This window comes from Vespula vulgaris, chromosome 1 (genome assembly GCF_905475345.1).
Source record: "Vespula vulgaris chromosome 1, iyVesVulg1.1, whole genome shotgun sequence".
NCBI classification, from domain to species: Eukaryota; Metazoa; Arthropoda; class Insecta; order Hymenoptera; family Vespidae; genus Vespula; species Vespula vulgaris.
Genome location: NC_066586.1, coordinates 12,173,431 through 12,195,980, shown reverse-complemented (window position 1 = coordinate 12,195,980; position 22,550 = coordinate 12,173,431). Strand labels below are relative to the sequence as shown.

Genomic DNA, 22,550 nt, shown 5'->3' with positions numbered 1-22,550 from the left:
TAATGAATTTTTGATTTCTTTGAAACGTACAATATAAATTGGAATTTTTATTATTTTTCTTTCTAATAAAATATTGATCTCTCTACAAATATGTTCTGGAAATGATCGATAAATTCTTAAATAGAGTCCTAATAATTAAATCATCTTATAAATTAAATTGAATTAAATTAAATTAAAGTAAATTAAATTAACTTAAATTAAATTAAATGATAATTAATATTATTATTATTATTACTATTATTATTATCAACATTATCATTATTATATCATATGAAATATGATTCCAAAATCTTTTAAATATAAATACACACATACACACATATATATATAATGAATGTATGGAAACAATATATTCTATAAATAACGAAAAAACTTCATGATACCTTTTAAATGTCGAATAATTTTATAGTCTCTATTTTCATACCAACACGTTTCTGTTACAAATATCGTTTATAAGTATTTATTTCATCGCGTAACCGCAATATTCCTGCAACGAAGATCTTTAAAGGAAACTGAGGTAAAAGGTAGAAGAAAAAGAGAGAGAAAGAGAAAGAGAAAGAGAAAGAGAAAGGGAAAGAGAGAGAGAAATAGAAAGAGAGAGAGAAAGAGAGAGAGAGAGAGAGAGAGAGAGAGAAGAAGACGAGTAAAGAGCGAGCTTTGAAACTACGACTGCCAGAGGAGGATGAGAAGAAGAGAGTTTGCGAAAGAAAGTTTAATTTCTTACGAGTTTCACAAAGTCTTTCGTGGCACACAACCCTCGGTCCTTTACCACCTGCGGGTCTCTCGACAAAATGCGTTCAACGAAACCCGAAACTTTTCCATGTTCATGTATAAGTATATGTATTCTATTTAGATATATAAGTATATATATATAAGTTTATATATATATACACGTATATAAAATTAAGACACACACATACATAGACAAACGTAACTATACCTACATACATATACATATGCACACACACACACACACACACACACACACACACACACACACACACACACACACACATACTAGTACAGAAATGTAAGTGTGTACAGGAGAGCTACACATATTAGACATAAACGTGCTTCAAGAGAAAGGAAACACACTGTGAGAGAGAATTGGACCGAACCAAAACGGAAGTGGAATTAGTGAATGTTCTATAGTAGGGGTGATCGAGAGGGAAGTAGAAAGCCAAAGGTGAGGGGAAGGCGTGAAGTGGACAATTGCAAAGAGAGACGTGTCTATCGAGGCCGCCAGTCACGTTTAATGAAAAGTTCGTGACAAAAAGTAATGAATGAAAAGTCCACTTAATTACTGATTTGCGTGTTGCGTAGTGAGTAACTAAGTACCTACCTAACTCTATTATCGTAAGAAAAACAAAGCGTTCCGAAATTCTTTCAAAATTTCATCGTGAATCATGATTGTTCTTTTTCATTGGACTCTTTTAATAATGATTGTTTTGTTTTTATATTTCTTAATAATCGTTGCATTGATCCGGTTGAACGTTAACTCGAATGTTACGTGTTCATGATTAACGCGTGGTAATTTCATTAAAATTCGCTGAATACGTACGTAACGCGAAAATGCAATTAACGATTTATTCCAAATACATTTTACGTATTACAGAACGACAGGGCAACGTCCGTCGATACAGTAATATTTTAATTCTATTTGGGTATCCGCCAACGTATAAATGTCATCGATAGGTAATATACTCGTACTAGTATCAAGATATGTAACACCGTTTGCTGTTTAAAGTATTATTATAATACCTTGTATTGCAGACTATTACGATACCTCCTACAATTAATCGTAATCAATTTTTGCATTTTTGTTCTCTTTTTCATTTTTCTTCCTTTTGTTTTGCCTTTCATTTCGCGCGAAACACGTCATGCGATAACTCGCCAGCTAATAATAATTTGAAATCAAAGCTAATGAAATAAAGCTTTGCTTAATTACAGGCTCGCGTGTCATACTCGTTCATATTGTATGCAACGAAAGAAAGGGAGGATAGATAAAGAGGAAATCGGACTATCGAAGCGAGGGAATGAAATGAGTGAGTAAGCAAGAGAGAAAGACAGAGAGAGAGAGAGAGAGAGAGAGAGAGAGAGAGAAGAGAAAAATTACTTGGTGCTAGAAGCGTTGAAACGTTGTTTGCACGGCTTTTTTTCATTCCGTAGGATTAATGCGTAAACCGACTACCTCATAACGAAAAGGTGGACTGTCCACGTAACAAATCGACGTAGATTCCGGAACATTTTTTTCAACCCTCGAATCTATTCTTTCTCTTTCTCTCTCGCATTTTCTCTCTCTCTCTCTCTCTCTCTCTCTCTCTCTCTCTGTGTGTGTGTGTCTGTGTCTCTCTCATTCTCTTTTGCTCTTTATCTGCCGAGCTGTAAAGGGAAGAGTGATTTGTCGACGAGAAACGCAGGCCGGTTAAGGCGGCCAAGTAAAACCTTCCTCCCACAAAGAAACTAAGAAGGCGAACAAAACGAACGTTCAGTGGACTGGAGAAATAAAGAGAGAAAAAGAAGAAGAAGAAGAGAGAGAGAAACTTTTCTCTTATCCCGCCGAAAAGAACTTCTATTCTTTTCTTACCTAACGGATCATCTTTTCAAGGTGATTTTATTACATAGGTCATAGGTCATTTCGATCTCACTCCTGCTATCTCATTTTTATCATTTACCTGTTCCCATCATCGTTTCCTTTATCTTACATTTATATTACCTTTATGTCGTCGTTAGAAACTATCCCATGAATTTATTTCAAAGTGTACAATAACTTTTGTTTAAATATGTGAAATAAGATAACGTAGACCTATTTACTTACTTACGTAGAAAGGAAATAAATGATTGTGTTCGTGGAAGAATATAATATTGAACGAAGCATAGGTGTCGGTGAAACATAAACAAAATCGTATCGATAACGAATGATAAAAAATCGCTGGTCAATTAAAAGTCATCCTACGAAGTTGAACGGTTGTATAAGTAAGACAATCTGATCTTGTCACTCTACGTTTCTTTCTTTGCGTTGTTATGCGCGCGTTCGCATAATTTTTTTAGTATACCAATCTAATGCTATTCATCACCCTTGGTTTTATAATGATTTACGTCAATAATGAGATTTTGATGAATAAGTTCTCACATTAAAAACGAATATCTACATGTATGAAGACGATAATTTATAATAACAAAAGTAGAAAGAATGTCTCATAATGGATTTTTTTTTTAATCGAATTAAAATTGAATTTTTTTGAATTGAAAAAATCATATTCTAGATAATTTTATACTTAACACAAAGGACTATCGATCGATAGATACGTTTCATGTTTTCATTCGTATTAAAATAATATAATATATAATTATTTGCTAATTATTTTTGACAAAACGTTCGATAAAATCTTGCTTTTTATCGGAAATTTATGTACTAGTTATTATATGTGTCAATTGTATTTATTATTTTCTATTTGTCGCGAAACGAATGCGTACCGATGTCGTATCTAACACGGAACATTGTGATATATCATATAAATATGAGATACTGAAAAGTGTGAGTTCATAGCCTAGTAAACTATTTACTCTGACGTATACCGATTGTTATGTACGCATGAGAGAGCTATAACCTACACAAGTGTATATATATATATTTTGCTTGTAGTTCATATTTAGTCGATACTTATCTTTAAATATACAATATGTACATATATGTATGTATACAAAATAATAATTAAATATACCTAAAAAATATATTAACCAAAAATATATTTTTCTACTTTTAAAAACAAAACCATTGTCGCTCACGATTAATCTATAGAATGCCATATCTACGAGTACGATACTTTTCGAAAGAACAATAACAATTTTATAATAACAAAAATAACAATCGTCGATGGATACTTTTGTTTGTTGTTATTGAGCGTAAAAAAAAAGAAAATTACATTTTTCATTTTGCAGAAAAAGAGAAAGTCTCGAAGAATTGAAGGAAAATCAACATGGGTAATCATAGAAATCATAAAGATTCGATCTTATATCTACTTACTTATTTTATCGAAGAAAAATATCGTTGACGAGGAAGAAACTGTGAATATAAATTTCTTCTTCCTTTTTTCTTCTTTCTTTTTTTTTTGTCGATATCATCGATAGGAGTTGTATCTATCCGGGGGTTATACAATCCGTACACGAATGTATTGGGATTTATTTTCATGCCGGCGGGTGTCGGGCGTCGTTGTGGAACGTAAGTAAATAAGTACTTACTGACGTCACCTCTGAAAGCTTTTTTAAGGCGTATACGTATGTATCTACCGTACGACAGGCGTCTTGAAAATGCTCGGAGAATTATTCACGCGCTCATTCCGGCATTCTCTCGATTTATAGATACGATCGGTCTTCGGAAAGAGTAAGAATAAGAGAAGAAGAGACAGACAGATAGACTTAAAGAGAGAGAGAGAGAGAGAGAGAGAGAGAGAGAGAGAGAGAGAGAGAGAAAGAGAGAAATATAAACAGGTCGTCGTACTTTCCGAGACATTCTACATTCGAGCCGGTGACCGAAGATGATATTTACTTCGAACTCGATGAACGTTCCTTCTCCTTCTCTATTTCTATTTCTTCCTCTTCTTCTTCTTCTTCTTCTTCTTCTTCTTCATCTTCTCCTCGTCATCCTTTTCCTCCTTTTCATCCTTTTCCTTCATTTCCTTTTATTTCCTCGTCTATTAAAATCATTATCCAATATTCACGAGACTTTATCGAATCTTTATTGATTTTACTGAAAACGTCTCGGTATTTTCATCTAACCGTGATAAGTATTCGCTGTTTAATTATTAATGATCGTCTAAGGTCCTTTAGAATATCATTGAATTTGATATATTTGAATCGTATCTGTATAATTCCTAAAATTGTTATATACGGAATTTTTTTTGGGTGTATGACTATAAATGCAAATATTTAAATAGGCAGTTATTCGTGCAAATGTATATTTTTTAATCGAGTATCTTTTTGTTTAATTTGTTTAGTTTTCAGACGGTGACAAATATGTATTATTTATTTTGCATATTTTGCATGTTTTATATGTTTTATATATACTTTTTTTAAATACCTATGTAAAAGTATATTGAATATTTGATTTGTTTGTCATATGTATTTTTTAAAATACGATATTATTTATTAAAATTTCGGATCAATTTGTTGCAAATGCTGCTATTAAAGTATCGATAAATTTATTAAGACTGGTAACATTCTATGACATAGAAAAACATTTTATACGGTATCAAGTACTTTTACAGTAAAAAGAGAGAGTACTACGATATACAAACTTTAGCACGATTTGAAACAGTTAAGTATTTCAAAATCAATTTCAAGAATCAATATAGTATTCAATTAGCTGAAATAGCTAACTGTTGAAATCAATATAATATTAAATATGATTTTCATTTTTAAATTGTTACTCGTAGTAAGAATAAGTCAACGTATTACATTAATTCAACATTGGAGTGATGAAATAAGAGATAATAAAATAATAATTGACACAATATTTCAATACTCTTATTATTAGTAACAGTAATAAAATTTTAAACAGTACATATTGCGGAACAATAAAAAGAATATCTAATCGTGACGAAGAAGCCGAATTCACTTTTACATTGATATGCATAAAACATTGATTGTTGCATAATATATAACTTGGTACGTGCAAATAGTCTTGATAACAAAAATATGATCGTGATACTTTTATGAAAAATGTGACTCAGAATATTTTTAATAAGTTTAATTAGTCGAAAAAAACTATCTCCACGAATTCCATAAATTAGCAATGCATAATATTAAAAATGATATCTATTGCTGAAAATTACATGTATATTTCAATAGACGGGACGACAATTTAATTGTTTGAAAAATCTGTCAGAATGAAACAATGGTACCTCATTTATTTTCGAATAAATAATTTGATATCGTCAGTTAAAAATGCATTTGTGATAGATATCCCTTCGCGTTGAACGTTATAGCCTGTTTAATTAGCAATATTTTATACAATACATTTGTAGAATATGAAAGAAGTAATTTTCCCGACATATTTATTAAATATCTCACATATTTTTCCCATACGTTCATATAATTACTATATTTTCACATTTCACATATATTATTTACATATTTCAACATATTTTCAATGCATAAATGTTAACAATCTACGAGAATTAAAAATAAATAGACAATTTCTTAATAAATACATATGTATATATGTTAGAAAATTGATTGTAAACACTTGAGTTGATTTCTTTATCTTTCGTAAATTAATACAGTTTTTATTTTTTTATTTAACATTCAATTAGTTCAACGAAAAAATTTCTCAAATATTTTTGTTCTTTTTTTTCTTTCTTTCTTTTTGATTTTTATTTCTTTTTAAATGAGTTTTATTGACGTATGAAGCTGGTATGTACGTATCAATTTTATACATCCTATATATATATATATATATGTATGCTTTTATTGTTCGCGCAACACATCGATCGTAAACGAACGAGAAGGGGTTCCCATTAACCCGAATTAAAGTAACGCAGCTTGGCTCTTATTGTTAGTCGCGACTCGATGATCACGATCTCCTTATTTCTTGGGCTAATGTACCATTCGCCTTACTTTCTTACTTACTTACTTACTTACTTACTCACTTACTCGCTTTCTATCCCTCTTATCTACGATAATCCATAGTGCCATTGACCATTTTTAAACAACTTAAAATAAAACTGGAGACAAAGGGTCAATAAAAATTAATTAACGGCTACTCGCTTATTATTCCCCATTCGCTGGTTATTATCTCATTAATTGAAATCCTATAGGAAGTAATATTATCCGAACTTCGTCGAAAATTATTAAAATTAATATTAATGCGGATAATAGTTTTATTATTATTATTATTATTATTATTAATGCATACCTATAACAGATGTTTAACAACTGTTGCAATGGATTGTAAAGTAAGGAAAACAAGATAAAAAAGAGAAGACAAAGAAGAAAACTAAAAATTCAGTAAATTTAATGATGGAAATAAATCAGATATGAAAGGTAACGTACGGACAAGGAGAAACTTTTGAAAATTAAGTTGAACGAGATTTTTAATTCGATAACGTTAGCAAGCAAATGTGATATTGTATAGGTACGCGTTGTTTCTCGTTTATCTACGAACGAGATGTAACAAACTTATGTTAGTAATCGTCGATCTTCCTAACGTCGCCGAATGGATTGCTTCGCTGAGCTAATTGAATGCTCGTTGCTGCATCTGATTAGGGTAGTGGTTGGATACTGTGCCGTTTATAGCGTTTGCACATACACACACACACACACACACATATATATATATGATATATATATATACATATATACATACATAGATATATAGGTACGAACACCCTGTTTCAATGATTATGTCCGTGATAGTAGGGTCGTTTCCGGGAAGGTTTCCCCTTCTCGAAACTATCTCGTAATATTATATATATATGAACAGAAATGGTTGACTGAATATTTCGAATTGATTAGTTTTCAAATTCCTTTGATTAAGATGTTTGATATATATATGTGTGTGTATGTGTGTATGTGTATCATTCGAAAAACCACTCAAGGAAAAAGAGAAAGACCGTATTAACTTCTATTATTGTTGACAACTTAAGTTGAATCAGTTGTACGGTGTCTATGTGTGTATGCGCATTGTCTATATATGCCTTTGGCGTTCTAGAACTAGAACCCCTTTAACTGTCCATTGTCTTGAGATACTAGCGGAAATGAACGTTCCATCTGTACATTTACTTGATCAGAATATTACCCGATTATCTAAATGAACTTCTATTTTACGTAAATACTTACTTACGTATATTAGAGTACTATCTATGTACGTATCTGTTCGACTTTTTATTTTGTTATATTTCAAGGGTACGTCTGTGTATATTTATTTAAAGAAAAAATAAAAATAAGAAAATCAAGAAAGATTCGTCTACGTTGATCGTAAGTAACTACTTACACGTTGGACTCTTTTGTTTCACGCGAGATGTTATCTTCACGATTCCGAGATAAAATACACGATATAAGGCGTGTCACCTTGTTATTTACAGTTCGAAATGTCAAATAAACAGATTGGACGTTTTTATGATAATTCATGCGATTTCTAAATCGAAAGGTCACGTGTAAAGGACGTAGTAATTCGTATTTGTAAGTCGTTAGAAAACGCCTGTACTTTCGTTTCGATGGAAAAACAAAAAAAAAGAACACAAAAATAAATTCTCGTGATACAACTTGATTGGTTTAACTATTTATTTATTTATTTTTTCTTTTTCTCAAGTGTAACGCACCTAAAATCGAAACTACGAGGAGCGTATAACTCCTGTCGATTGTAACCGTATAAGGTCGCGAAATAAGCTTGTACGCTCGTAAATCCAGGGTCTTCTTCTTCTTCTTCTTCTTATTCGATCTCTTGTACGGGGCGAAAGTTTCACGAACGAGGAAACTAACGTGTTCAAAGTTTATATGTGTATGTGTCTATCTGTCGTACGAGGGAGAAATGTACCTTGTACATCTTCTGCAAGGCAAAGCATTTAGTTTTACACATGCCTTCTCTATCCTTAAAAGCCTTAAGACTTACATTAACTCTAATGCCTTTCTACAATTAATCCTAGTACGAAAATGGTTCGGTTCGTATAAAAGTACGATCTAGTCATCAAAGAAATCGAAAGTAAGAGATCAGAGATTTAAAAGGTTAAAGTATTTTAGTAGTCCAAGATCATTTACGTAACGAGATTCTCAACGTGAAGAAGTTTTCTTTGTTGGAAGAAAGAAATATCATACAAAGAATTTAGATAATCAAAATGAGTTTAGGATAACGAAAGATATATAGGATTATGATAATTAATATCTTACTTCACGTTTTTCAAATTAAATCTCATTTTTGTAATTAATTGCTAAATATTCTTACTACTGTTACGAAAGATGTTCCCATTTTAATCACACTTTCGTATTATTTCAATATGCTTTTTCTGATTAGTAGAGCACTGCTCGAAACTTCGCTGGAAATTACTCTCTTCAGCTGTCATCGTCGATTCGAATCAACGAAAGAATCGATTTTCACCTTCACCAATTTACGAAGGAACATCCGTTAAATCCGACCAATTAGATCTGCGGAATATCACCGTCTGTTATAAATGATAGTTCCTTTTCTCATAGTTTCATTAATTTCACGAATAAAAAGATATATGTGTGTATGTGTATATATATATATATATATATATATATATATATATATATATTTGTATTCGTTATTATCGCAATAGTAAAATAAAACAATAATAAATGGAATCTATTAAACATTGAAACGTTTCATTATAGAAACATAATTTGTCCCCTTAATGATCGTTGAAAGAGATCGAATATATAATAATTTATAATTGGAAAGATAATTGGCGGTGATAATTTATTAAATCGAATAGTTCAAAGAGAAAGGTGAAACGTTTTATTATTGGCAATATAACGAATGGATCGACTTCCTATGACACTACTCTGCTGTGGCCACTGTTTAGTAATTACTCGGACGATGAATTGAATTATTAATATCCCTCGGAGCTGCGCGTTAAATCGATTCAAGATAAATCAAGTTTGACAGTGCCGAGCAACGATTGCTTTGTGCGTTACGATGAACGATCATGTATCGATGGTAAATAATCATCGATAATGATCCGTTAATGTTTAACATCGACATGTGCATTTTAGCAGCAATTACATATGCGAGAAACGAGAATCATCGAACCGATGATCTTCGTCAAATCTATTTTGTATCTACGATATCGCCTGGGGTCGGATAAATTTACTAAACGAAATTTCTTCTTAATCACCAGGGTATTAATTAACTTCGTTGATATTAATTATAGAACTCGGATGAACGTCTGTATATATACATATAAATATATTTAAATAACGGTAGAATGATAGGTAGCTGGTGTTAGTAATGGATAGGTTGCTAGGTATTGATATGAATCGTTCACGGTGATTCGCCCGACGTAATTGAAATACGATATACCTAGGAACGTTGGTTATTCAATAAATTTGCGACGTTCGAAGGAAAGTCGATAATATAATAATATTTTATTGTATGCCAAACGATGAAAGGGAAACGGGATGATATAAAAATTCAGAAAGCAGAACGAAACTCTGTATATTTTTCAAATTACATGCTGCTTTTCTTTCCGGCTTCCGGATGTTCGACAAAAATAAATAGCGAATGTCGTTAATGTTCGCGATAAAAATTTAATTGGGACCATTATAATTAAAACGAAAAAAAAAATTATGAATCCGATCTGGTAAAGTAAGGTGAAAGGGAAGGAGAGAAACAGAAATGGGAAAATGCTCGGGAAAAGCACCGCAAAATCGCACGAGAAAATAATTATTCACAAAGCACAGCAATTAGTACTGAATTATTATACTAGAAGGTTGTAATAATATCATGAAAATCGTTTTTGTAATCCTAGATTCGTTCATTTGATCTTCATTTACGTCATTCGTCTCCCTTCAAACTACTACGTCTCGTCTTTTAATTTTTTCCTTTTTCTTTTTTCATTTTTCTTTTTCTTTTTTTTTTTTGGCGAAGGAATATCTTTTTATTAAATGCTCATTACGGATTTACCCTAACAAGATAAAAGGAAGAACACGCAAAGCTTCAAGATCTTCCTTTCTTAACGTAACGATTTTAAAATTATTTTCCAACGCGACGCACGCTTTTGTAACAACCTTTATATACGTTTTAGTAATCTTTTTTGTTCTTATTCTTTTCTTTTTTCTTTGTCTATTTTTCTTTTTTTGCTTTTTTGTGAGAAGGGCGGGGACAGTTGTGAAATAAACGGATCTCTCGGTCTCTTCAAAGGAAATCAAAATTAGTTTCATCTTGGAAAGAGAAACGTAGAAATGTAATGAAAAATTAACGAGAGAGAGAGAGAGAGAACATTTTTTTTTTAAATTGAAATCAAAATGTTATCTTTGTTATACGGTTAATTTATTTCTGTTAGAGGTTAAAAAATATATTTATCTTTTTCTATTTAATAAAAAGAAATATTTTCTATTTTGCATTTTTTGAATTTCTTTTATGACTAATATTTTTTTCATCGAGTTGCAAAATGAGTCAAGATTTATTATATCCCTCAAAAGACTCGATGAAAATTTAAAACAGAATATACATTAAAACGTATGAATTATTATCCTGGATAATTCGAGTACAAATAAATAACATTTCTCTTCAATTTTCAATTATTTTATTTATATATTTTTTAAATAAACATTTATTGCGTATTACAGTACCAATATATTTTTTCCTCACCGTAATCGTCTAAACCAGCGATACTATTAAATTCTCTTTGAAAAGAAACTTTAATTCGAGTTTTCTACAAAGTTAAACCCTTTTCTATCAAACTACAGATACATGAAGGATTTTGGGATTGATCGAGAAAATGAAGGTAGATGTTCGACAATAAAAAGTACTCAAAGAAAAGTAAATTTAATAGTTATCAAAATAAATTCTTAATCGTTAGATAAAGAAAAAAAAATAAAAATAATCAATAATTGCCATTTAAACAATTGATACATATAATTATTAACGAATAGCTAAAAATCACTACAATATTAGTATCTTCTTATCTTTCATATTAAAATTAAAAATTTTATTTCTAATAAACGATCATATAATTACAATATTATAATAAATAAATGTATTATATATCGTCATAATATATAAATGTATTATAATACATGTTACTAATTACAATATAAAATGACATTCATATCTCTTTCTCTTTCACTCTTTCTCTCTCTCTCTCTCTCTCTCTTCCTCTCTCTCTCTCTACACATTATAAGTAAAACTTGTTATCATATTTTCAATTTGATATTAATTTAAACTTTAATTAATGTAACGATTTAATTGAATTTTTAGCTAATTACTTTGATTGTATTTACTATATAATAATTAATTATAATATCTCACTTTTCGTTATTCACTTTGGGACATTTATTTAACTAAATAATATCTACTCGATAATTATTAAAATGCGAATAATAGATGATCATTTTCTTATTTACTTTTCTAATAATTATAAAATCATAAAAAAATAAGTCTCGTTTTAAACACGAAGAAAAATTAAAAAAGACATGGAATATTTTCTTCGACTATGTTTCTCAAATCGTTTATCCTATTTCTTAAATGAAAATTATTCGATGTAAGTGTGTTAAATATAACCGATGATCAAAGAAACGTTCATATTGGATACATTCGAGTAATGGAATACTGATTCAAAGTAGACATTGAAGAGGTACAAAGTCGATGTAAATCCTGGATCGACTTCAATATACATATACATACATATATATATATGTATATAAATATGTATATATATATATATATATATATATATATATGTATGTACACATGAGAACTTTCCGTGTATCATCTGAGAGAGATACGAGCAATGCTTGGTACACATCGTTGAATATCATGAGTACCGTATTTCGTAGAGTCACCCTCTCGTCTATACGACGCTTCACCGGATAAATCCTTTCAGAGAGGATAACCCTACACTTTTAATCTTCCACCCTACGAGCCACAACGGCTAGATATATTCTTAGTAGATTCGCTTCAGAGAAGCTGTTCCAAATTTACGCTCTAAACCTAGATCCTTCGATATCCTTCCTAGCAAAGTTTTAAGAACGAAAGACTTACTTTTACATAAAGGTATTTACAAAGAGCTAAGAACAACAAACGTTGTTCATCTCTTCCGATCTGATTTATTAGATCACGTATATAACGGAAGGTATTTTATATTCTTTAATATCTAACATCGCGTTATAATATGTATAGATAGTTTTTTTATTTATAATATGTATAGGTCGTTAATTTATAATAGACTAGGATACACAAAGTTTTAATAATTATTCTTAATAATATATGTGTGTTAAATTTATATGTAGGAAATCATTTTCAGCAATATTTTTAATAAAAGATTACGAAACTTTCAAATGTTCTTAATGTTCAATTTGTAAATAGAAACATGTAAATAAAAACAGTTAATAACTTAGAAAGAGAAAGTTAACAAATCCATGTTTGTATTATCTTTTTTCAACCTTGCAACGGATAGAATACATTCTTAAAGATCGGCGATGTATTTTCAAAACATCCTTTATATAACATTACGTATATCTATAATTATTATACTTTATACAATATTACGTATATCTATAATTATACTTTATATAATATTACATATATTTATAATTATTATACTTAATATAATGTTATATATATCCATATATAATCTGTCTTCTTTACTGTAATAATAATAATAATAATAATAATAATAATAATAATCTAAATTTCAAAACGGAATATTTACTTATCTAATATTGCTATGGAAAAAAAAAAGAATAAAATAAAAAAGCAAAAGCTTAACATTCTCGCTGAAAACAAAGATAATCTTATGTACTCCTTTCAAAGAGAAAGTGAACGACAATAAGCCAAAGTATACCGTAAAGTGGAAGACGAGGATAGTTTTCAAGATGGTGCGAATCGGGAGAAACGACTAAACACGAGACGCTTGAAGACATGTCTATCCTTTACTCACCGATATGCTGTCCGCGGTCCTCAAGATCCATCCTCAGAGTCTATATCAAACGTAGAGAAGAGGATGGTCGACTTAAGCTTATCTCCGTTTACGGTTTGAAGACGACTCGAAGACGTTACCGGTATGCTCTACCGCACGGTCTACTATCCTCATTAAGCGCAGTCGTATTCTCTACCTCACCCTCCTCCCTCAACCCCTCAACAACCATCTTCATCGCGTACCACAACGATCCTTCGAGACAGGGTGTCGTCTACATTCGACTTCAGCTAGCTCGTTCTCATGGAATTTCTACTAGCGATCTAAATCCTTGATTAAGACCCTCCTCTACTTCCTCCTCCTCCTCCTCCTCCTCTCCCCTACCTCTTTCTTCGCCACCAAGGAATTCATTTTCTTTAGGCTTAATTCGCGTTACGTGTTCCTTCTTTTCAAATAATTATTCCTAGAGCCGAACACGTACGATGGAATTTAATGCGTTACTGTAATCGTTAATGTATCTATTTATTTGTTCGTATTACAAATTATTTCGGATATCATTTTGACGAGACGGTACTCCGAAAGAAAGAGAAAAAGAAAATATTTCTCCCATCTAGTCGTAATATTATGACATATTTTTTTGTTTTAATATGAAATTGAATTTTTCTCGAAGATCGTTACTGACCAAAGAAATATATTCTATTGAATTTTGTGTGAGATAAGGAAATAGAAGCGATAGATAAAAGAGTTAATGTTACGTAAAAAAGAGACAGAGAGAAAAAAGAAAAAAGAAAGAAACGCAAGAGTATTTTCTAGGAAAATACGAAATATTCTCGTCGCGAACTTTATCACTCTCTTCTTTCAACGCATCCGCCTTCACGATTCGACTTTTATCGTCGAGCGATCTGCGAGCTCGCTTTGCTGTGCCATCCATCCATCCCCGACATCTGGAAAGCGTGCTTTTGCCTTGTACACGAGCTCACGCCTGCACATCGCTTCCCTCATCCATATGCATCGATGGAAGAAGCAACAGTACGAGGAGCATCCGCGCGTGTACAGTAGGATTACACGATGCGCACGATTATCCCTTCCCTTTTATCTTCACACTTCGTAGATTTCTTTCGATTCACGAAGCAATGAATATCTTCAAGGATTAAAAATATTTTTTTTCGAAGAGCATATATTATATGCGTTTCCATTTCTAATATAATAATAAACAAAAAAAAGAAGAAGACAAAAGAATCATTTCACCGTATCTTTTCAAAGCCTTTTGAAGCATTTTTTAATCCTTTTTCTCTTAACTTTTATAAAAATATTTTATATCTATTATTAAATAAGTGCTTTAAAAAGGGAGAATAATAAAAAATTTGTACGTTTTTTAAACGCACGTATTAATTTCTATTATTATTATTATCAGACGTACAGATTGAAATTTGAACAAATTCGAGTTATATAATCGATTGCGATAAATTGATGATTCATACGGATAATTGCATCGAAATGTTATTTATATTAGAAAAATAATTCTTCGCGCGGTACTTAATTCGAAAAATAAAATATAAATTTACTGTAGAAAAAGAAATGCATAAAGTACAACGTTCCTAAATAAAAATAAAAACGAAGAGATAAAAGTTCACTTCGGATTGTACGTCGAAATAGAATCGTTTTTCTGTCTGTTCGTTTACGATGCATTACGCAAACTTACCCAAGTGTATATGTCGGCATTTGCCTGTTCATAGAAGCAGAATAGTTGAACATTATGAAACGTGACCATCGACGAGTAACCAACGACGTGATCTTTCAATTACTCGCGCTTCCGTCTCTTATTTTATTTGTTTATTTATTTATTTATTTATTTTTCTTTTCTTTTTTCTTTTTTATTTTTATGGAGAAAATGGTAGAAAAGCACGGAAGTTGGAGAGAAATTCGTCCAATTTGCAAGCTTCCCAAACTCTCTCCCCTTTTTCCCTCATATCAAGTCTCGTATGCGTTTCGGAAATAATGTGGATCGGATTATCGTTTCCTGCAACGAGAGAGGAAATAACGAGAAAGAGAAAAATAGAAAGAGAGAAAGTGAGAGAGAGAGAGAGAAAAAGTCGTCGTCGTCCTGCTTTTCACTTCGTCGAGTAAATCTGGTATTAACGAGGACGTCCGAACCGTCGCTTCGTTTCTACGAAAATATTTCGAATGGTGATCCAGTTGTCGATGGGCACTGAAAGAGCTAGTAAAGAATTGCATTTCGATCGGCCACAGAGTTATTACTCTCGTTACAGAACTGAATAATTATAATCTCGTGTAATACACGGTATGAGGGTTCTTTGATCTTTCAATCTTTTTTCAAAAATTCGCGAAAATTCGTGGAATTTTTTATCAAAATTTTACGCACTCCCCGACGAGGAAAAACGTAACATAACGAGTAAACGCAAGAAAGTTGACGAAAAGAAAAAAAGAAAAAGAAAAAAGAAGTTAATTAACGTTAGAAATTCGCAAAGAGGAGGACGTTAATAACGTGACTATTTACGAAAGAACTCGACTAAACTCTTCGCCATAAAATAATCCTTTAATGTGTTGGCACGTCCGATATTACGGTTGTCCGAAATTCCACGAGGAAAAGTTTTTGATTCTAGCGGAGCGAAATAAAGTATTCTTGATTTTAATACTCAGTTTTAACAACGTTTATGTAAGATGCACGTTATTTTTACGAGATATAACAACATTTTATAACGTTACTCCTATAAATTTTACCATCAGACTTTGTATTTACTTCTCACGATATATATATATATAATTTTTATGATTCAATAAAAGAATATCGAAATGTATTTTTCTTAAACAACAATCGAATCCTGATTATTATTAAAATCAATTGATCAATTGATCATTTAATGAAATAAATTATTTGAAAATTCTAAAAATGAATGTTCTCATCCACGCAAGAAGATACTTGTCAACTTGAAATTGTCGCTTACATCACGCCTATCCTACCCTTTTTCTCGACGAGTGGAAGAGATTAGAAACTAGAAAGGCGTAAGTGGAAAGGATGGAAGTCGCAATTCTGACCGTTACTCACGTTCGCCGTTTTAGCAGCTGCGTGGCTCGTTTCGTCTAGTACGTCGAGATTTTAAGTGCCAAAGTACGAGGAAACCAGTGCGTCCGCAGTTTCCTCGCATAATTCTCTCGTCTCTTACAATTCTGATTTCTGTCTGTTTGTCTCTCTCTCTCTCTCTCTCTCTCTCTATCTATCTCCATCTTCGTCACGCACATGCTTTACCACTTTCTCTCTTTCTTCCGTTTCTTAGCGGAAGTTGCGTCGTCCCAATGGTAACGAAAATGCTTCTAACAACGACGAGAAATAATGCGCGTTGGAATTTCCAGAAGCGTTTCAACGGATTATTCAAATTATTTATCGATCTTGCTCCTTCCCCAACTCATTTCTTTATGCGAAAAGAGAAGGATAGAAGGAAACGAACGATATTTTACTTCGGCAAGCGTGCAGCTGCTTTCGTTTAATTTGAAAGCTTTCCGTATTACGAGAAACTAAATACATCCTAATGTTACGAAATTGGTACGAGAGTGCATACGGTTTTCTTTTATCGTTAATCGATATTCTACGAACATATTTCTGTCCGTAAAAATATCTCAACGAGTATTTAATTCGTGATAGAAAATAATAAAAAAAGAAGAAAGAAGAAAGAGAGAATAAAAAGAAGGAAAAGAGAAACAGAAAGAATGTATTTGATATATACGTCATTCTCTGTCCATCGTAAAATGTAACACGATTCGTTGGATACATATACGCATATAAAAAGTTGATATATATATTTTTTTTTATATAATATCGAATCGGTCATTTTAATACGAGATATTTATAAGAAGAAAAATCATTAACACAAAAAATTAATGAAATATCTCATTTGACGATAATATGTCGTGAGTTAATCCCCGTCTATGGATATTAAAATATTTTACCGAATGATATTATTCATAATATTATACCTTAATTTCTCTTAAACTGGCATTTCTCTTAACGTAAAATTTAAGGTAAAATACTAGATATTCCAGTAGCGTCTGATTGAAACGAGCAAGAGTTAATTAGTTTCCAAAGGTAGGATTCACCCCTACTAGGATAATTTGTTCGCAATTATCGGATTTTTAAGTGTGCGGACCTTCAAGAGAGAGAGAGAGAGAGAGAGAGAGAGAGAGAGAGAGAGAGAGAGAGAGAGAAAGAGCAGTGAAAAGTTTAAAGCTCTTGGTTCATTCGACGCGTAAAAGCGGACCATTCTTGGAGGTAGTGTCGTCCTTGTAAGATCATTATGTATACGAAAATAGTCGGGAAGAGTGCTTCCGTGAGAAGAAAGAGCTAAAAAGAGATAAGGAGAAAGAGAAAAGGAGAGAGAGAGAGAGAGAGAGAGAGAGAGAGAGAGAAAGAGAAAGGAAAAGAAAAGGCGAATCGTTGAGATCCTATCTAAGGGTATTCTCGTTGAAAAGTACTTCGAAAGGAGCGTGAGGTAGCTCGTAATAGTCGTGACGTTAACAAATCGACAATGAATGCTACCGACTTAAACGGCCAACTATTTTAGTTTACAAAAAAGTTAGAAAAATCGATGAATCGATTATTTCTACATTTAGTTGACACTTCGAACCGTTCGATCGTTACCGACCGATGACTCAAACCTTCGATTTAAGAGAGATTCGAATGAACAAGTACACTATTTAATTAGATCAAGTCTAACATAAAAGGAATGACGATTAATCGTTCTATATCTTTTATCTGTAAAATATTATTAGACAAACATTCGATTAGTTCAGTTTTTATTTAGATATATTAATGTTAAGTATCAAAATAATTTTTGTTTTTAATATTACAATTTGAAAAACAGAATTATTGATCTTTGACTCGTCGATATACAGGACCGATTGATTCTTAATAATATATTTTTGTAACATGGAGTACGAATGAATTAGAATGTCTCGTTGATCATTCTCGTAAAAGATCTATAAGTAACAATTTTTTTATTAAATATGATTTTTATTCATATTTAAAAATGCAAAAAAGTAACATTACAAGTATCCACAAAAAAAAAGAAGAAAAGAGAGAAATATTTAATGTTGACCTTTATGAACTTGAAAAGATTTTAAGTAAAAAAAAATTTTTTTACATGCCCTTTCTCTCCCGTGCAAATTTCTCTAATTAAATTATCTCGTAACTTTAATCAATTGCGAAATATTACTTGAATTTATAAACGAACACAATCTTTCTCTCTCTCTCTCTCTCTCTCCCTCTCTCTCTGTATATATATATATAAAGTCTACGAACAAAATTCGTTCTCTTCGTTTTCTCTTGATATTTTAAATTATAACGTCGAATAGTTCTTGTGAAGGTAGAAAAAGAATCCATAAAAATGACTTATTTTCCGAACTGAAGCACCCAACTTTTTCTCCTTTTGATCCTACCTTCCTTCTTGCTTCTCTTTTTACACTTCATTCGTAAAAGTAAACACGAGTAAAACGACGTTACACGTTAGCAGCTTCGAGAGTCCCGGTCACGCTAATTAATTTCATCTCTCCGATTTTTCCCTACGAAACACGAGCCTTTTCTTTCCTCCTCCTCCTCCTCCTCTACTTTCTCTTTCTCTCTCTCTCTCTCTCTCTTTTTTTCTTTTTTCTCAAGCAATTACGGGGAGCAAGTACGGATGGAAAGTTCAAAGGGCTCGGAAGCCGAGTAACGACTCGACTTTGTTTGCCCTTCCACTCGAGGTTTAATCTTACAGTGAGAAAAAAATCCGATCTCGAATCTCCGTACGTAATTTCTCTTTTTTTTTCGCGCGACACTATCGATCGTGAGAAATGTTAGGTCTAATGAGTTACCCCTTTAAAAGGGTAAATCGAATTAAAAAAAAAAAAGAAAAAGAAAAAAAGGAAAGAGGGCTCATTCTTTCTTCTCTCTCTTCTTTCTTTGTTTTCGTCTCACTATGATTTACGTTGTTTGTTCGTTACGTTTAATTTAATATATCATATAAATATTTTCTCATTTTCTTCCATTCGCTCAATTTTCACTCGTAATTAACCATTCGGATCATATAGACAGAAACATTTCACGGCGAGTCGATCTAAAGTTCAAATATGAACGAACGAATGAGAATCCTTCGTTGAATCTTACGTTTCTTGTCTGCTCATTACAAGTTTGAGCTCCTTAGACGTGCCTTCTACAAACTCTCGTCTAATTATGTACTCTAAATTAACGTTTTCTCTGACAGGACACGAAGGCCGAAACCGAGCTTACTCTATCGTCAAACTTTCGCCATCGTCTAATTGTAAGACAAGTAATTTAATCGAATGCAAGTTCTTCAAGTTACCTTTCTCTATAATTCCGACGAGTCAGTTTAAAATCGATCATTTTATTTGATTTAATTACGTCCGAATTTTCGCTTATACGAACAATATGAAATTAACGTTATCGTAAATAATAAACAAACGTACCGTTGAAATATTTAAGATGGAAACACGCGTGTGTTTAGATTTCTCAGAGAATTAACTTGATTTACATCGTAAATAATTTCCATTGTTTTTTACGAAAGTATCGTATAAATTAATTTAATTATTAAATTCCTCGATAAAATTCACGAGAAGCAATTAATAATCACCTCGTAAATAATTAAAAACATCGTAATTTATTTCGATGTGATCGAAAAACTCAAAAAAGAGGAAAAAAACAAGGAAAAGAAGAAAAGAAAGAAGGAAGAAGAAGAAGAAGATTCGAAGAACGAAAAGAAAAAGCAGATCTCGAAACTCCCGAAACAAACTTAGACAATAGAAATACAAAATGTTCTATCGTTGACGCGAGCGTTTTATGAATTACAAGAAAATGTAATATCGTAGGTAAACTGTAAATACATGTAGCTACCGTTTGTTTCATCTTCTAACGGGCTTTAACTCGGAGTTACAAAAGCGGTCTTGTAATCAACAGAGCGAAAGAGAAAGAGAGAAAGAAACAAAAAGAGAGAGAGAGAGAGAGAGAGAGAGAGAAAGAGAAAGAGAAAGAGAAAAAGAGAGAGAGAGAGAGTGAGAGAGAGAATGATGAAGCGAAAGGTGACTGAAGCGAAGTGCTTGTGACTCGAAGACCGAAAGAGAAATAGAGAAATAGAGGGGATAGGGAGAAAGAGAGACAGAGAAAGAGAGAAAGAGAGAGAGAGAGAGAAAGAGAGAAGATAACATAGCACGAGAAGATAGAAATTTCGCATTTTGCTGCATGCCCGACACTCCCAGCATCCCCTGTGCTCTTATACCTAGTTGCGTTGTGTCGGAGTTTATAGAGATAGGCGAGGACGACGATGGCGCACTCATACATCGTGTCATTGTTGGCGCACGACAATGGGCTACGCGAGGACGAACAATGTACGTTTGTCGCGTCAGGAAGAAGTCCTGACGCGAACGCGCGCGAGCTCGAGAAGCACGGCCTGACACAACAAGGATAACAATCCTGTGCAGTCTGCAAAGCTCCTTAGATTCTCTCTCTCTCTCTCTCTCTCTCTCTCTCTCTCTCTCTCTCCCTTTCTATCTCTTTCTCTCTGAATCTCCCTCTCACACTCATTCTCTCCCTCTGCAATATGTGTTGATGTATACACGTTTACATGTGTGTGTATATATATGTACATATGTACGTATGTATTACGTATATATATACACTTATTCGTAGCATCTATGCGTCTATGTCTGGCATGTAATGCGGACGTGTCTCAACCCGTATTTACGTTCGCTGAAAAAGAGAGCGAAGATAATAGGCTTAAAAAAAACACTCGACGCCGGAGTAGGCAATCCTTTTCTCTCTTTCTACCCTTCCACTGTACGAATCCAGGGCTAGCGGTAGTATTTACTACTGCGAAAGTAGCTTGTCAGGGATCAAAAGACGACGTCCCATGAATCATATTGTCTCTTCTAACGTTTATCCGCGAAACACACGAATTTATCATTTTTATCGATGGCCCCTGGACCCTGTCCGCCATGTTTTCCTATCCCTTTTTCTACGAGGGAGCGAGCATAGCTTGAAAGTTTTTTTTTTGCTTCCTTCTTCTCTCTCTCTCTCTCTCTCTCTCTTTTCTTCCTTTTTTTCTTCTCTTTTTTTTTTATATCAAAACCGTGCCAAGAGTCACACGTCAGGCGTAATTCGATCGTAGCAACTATCTCCGTCTCAGGATGAAATCGTTCTATCGTAATTTTTTGTTTTCTTCTTCTTCTCTCTTTCCTTTTTCTCTTGGAAAATAAATACACGCGATCGAAACGAAAACGGTCGGTTCTATTCCGTATTAAATTAAGTATTAAGTAACGAAAGGGAAAGAAATTTTCTCGAAAACTTTTCAAAGAATTTCATAATGAATTCCATTCTATCATTCTAATCTAAAAATTTAAATATAAAAATTGTCGGACGTATATGAAAAATGAGAGAAATATCTGGCGTCTGAATCTAACGACAGGTTTTATAATTAACGATCGACCCTTCTATTTCCCGGGAGACGCGTTCGTGGTATCTTTAAATTGCACGGCGAATCTCCTGTCATCGCGAAGAAGAAGAGTTTTGTTAGTGTATCTCGATAATTATAATAACTTACGCGTCGCGAGAACGATTTAATTGGGGGATTTAATTAGTCTCCTACGACTGAAACGTGACGTTTGAAACGAAAATCTCGCGGAGATTAAAAAATTTTTCCACGAAATTTAGTCGCAGAGAGAGAAAGAGAAAGGAAGAGAAAGAGAGAAAAGGGATTTTCTTATCGCATGTGTAGGTGTACGTAGGAACGCTTTGTTTGTTCGCGCGCGTCTAAGTAAGTACTACGTTATGTGCGAGCGCAATAATGTTTAACGAGTATGGGGTACATGATATGTGTGTACGTCACGTTGGTTATAACTCTCGCAAAGAAATAAACATCTCCAACAAAATAAAATATTCCAAGGGGATTACTT

General features: G+C 32.5%; 1 protein-coding gene across 1 annotated transcript in view; it reads right to left on the bottom strand.

The window, feature by feature from the left end:
• LOC127061369 (prolyl 4-hydroxylase subunit alpha-2) overlaps window positions 1–22,550 on the bottom strand; it is a 286,159-nt gene that overhangs the window by 165,394 nt on the left and 98,215 nt on the right. The window lies entirely within an intron of this gene.